The sequence below is a fragment of the Rhinopithecus bieti genome, unplaced genomic scaffold (assembly GCF_001698545.2).
Source record: "Rhinopithecus bieti isolate Rb0 unplaced genomic scaffold, ASM169854v2 scaffold_60980, whole genome shotgun sequence".
NCBI classification, from domain to species: Eukaryota; Metazoa; Chordata; class Mammalia; order Primates; family Cercopithecidae; genus Rhinopithecus; species Rhinopithecus bieti.
The window spans coordinates 59545-61475 of record NW_016823480.1 but is presented as its reverse complement, the minus strand read 5'-3'; the positions used below and the strand labels follow the sequence as shown (position 1 = coordinate 61475).

The 1931-nt window shown below is 38.9% G+C and overlaps 1 pseudogene across 1 annotated transcript; it reads right to left on the bottom strand.

Annotated features, from left to right (window-relative positions):
- Positions 1 to 375: 375 nt before the first annotated feature.
- LOC108521679 (transcription factor BTF3 pseudogene) lies at positions 376 to 896 on the bottom strand (annotated as a pseudogene). The gene has a single exon (XR_001883240.1). The product of XR_001883240.1 is annotated as a transcription factor BTF3 pseudogene (transcript).
- Positions 897 to 1931: the final 1035 nt, after the last annotated feature.

Genomic DNA, 1931 nt, shown 5'->3' with positions numbered 1-1931 from the left:
TCAGGCACTAGAGCTTCACTGTCCAATAGCCATATACAGCCAATGAGCATTTAAAATATAGCTAATGCAACTGGGAAACAACATTTTTAAATTTCATTAAATTAATTTAAATTTAATTTTAAAACCAATAGTTAATTTGGTTATTGAGTATATGAATATACTTTTCAACCATAAATTTATGAAATTTATGAAATCTAAATACAGATCAAGTATTTCTGATGAATATTTAGCTTCCAAACTAATATATGCTATAAGTGTAAAATTAGACTTTGAAGACTTGGTATAAAAACAAGACTGTAAAATATCTCATTGGTAATTTTTTATGTTGACTACATATGGAAATATTTTAGATATATTGGGTTCAATAAAAACATATTAGTANGGTGCTTTTCCATCCACAGATTGTTTGGGCAGAGCTTCGGCCAGTCTCCTTAAACTAGTCAAACTATCTGCGCCAAGCTGGTTTAAGATGCTGGGTAGCATTTCTGACAGCTGCTTCGTCTCAGCATGGCCTGTAATGGTGAAAGTGTTCGCTGCCAGAGATGCCTGAACTTTAGGGTTGTTAAAGTGGATCACTGTTCCTTGGTTTGTAAACATATTCACCTCTTCAGTACCGGAGATATTGTTTACCCCTAACTTCTTTAAGGAGAACTGAAGTTTTTTATCATCTGCTGTGGCTGTTCTATGAACCACCTTCTTCTTTCTGCGAGCAGTTCCTTTCCCACCAATGCACACTTGTGCCTGCAGTTTGGCGAGTTTTTTCTGGTTCATGATTGTTTCTTTCATCTTGTCGGAGCGAATAAGGGGGCGCGCGGGGGACTAGGGTTGGTGCTCAGGGGGTCTCGGGTGGACCAGCTGAGATTAGGCGCACACACGCGGGGACGCAAGATGGCAGCTAAAGCAATAATTTCAACTTTTGTTTTAGATTCAAGGAGTACATGTGCAGGTTGGTTAATGGGTATATTGCATGATGCTGAGGTTTGGGGTATGACTGAACCCATCACCCAGGTACTAAGCATAGTACCCCACAGTTTTTCAGCCCTTTCCCCCCTTCCTCCTTCCTCCCTCTAGTAGTCCCCAGTGACTACTGTTCTCATCTTTATGTCATATGTACCCAAAGTTTAACTTCCACTTATAAATGAGAACATGCCGTATTTGGTTTTCTGTTCCTGCATTAATTTGCTTAAGACGATGACCTCCAACTGCATCCATGTTGCTGCAAAGAACATGATTTCACTATTTTTGTGACTGCATAGCATTCCGTGGTATATATGTACCACATTTTCTTTACCCAATCCACTACTGATGGGCACCTAGATTGATTCCATGGCTTTGCTATTGTTAATGGTGCTGCGGTGAACATGAGTGCATGTGTCTTTTTCTGTAAAATGATTTCTTTTCCTTAGGGTATATACCCAGTAATGGGATTGCTAAGTGAAATGGTAGTTCCGTTTTAAGTTCATTGAGACATCTCCAAACCGCTTTCCACAGTGGCTGAACTAATTTACATTTCCACTGTTTATAAGTATACTCTTTTCTCCACAGCCTTGCCAGCATCTGTTATTTTTTGTCTTTTTAATAACTGGTACAAGTAATAGTTCTGTTGGGCTCCACTGGACTAGAGCCTATCCTCTTATCTTTCACTATTCCAACTCTCAGGAAGCTTTCAATTCAGTGCTCATGTAGTAACAAGGACCTATTATTCAAACTGGCTACATTCAGGCTCCCTGTTTTCTCAACCCCCACTGTCTGGCAGGTATCTTGAAATGCCTTACCCTCTTCACTCTTTAGCCTTCTCTCAATGATTGATTAACTCAAGTCCCACCAATACAGTATGACTTTTCTTTTCCTTTTTTTCTTTTTTTCTTTTCTTTTTTTTTTTATTATACTTTAAGTTCTAGGGTACATGTGCATAACGTGCAGGTTTGTTA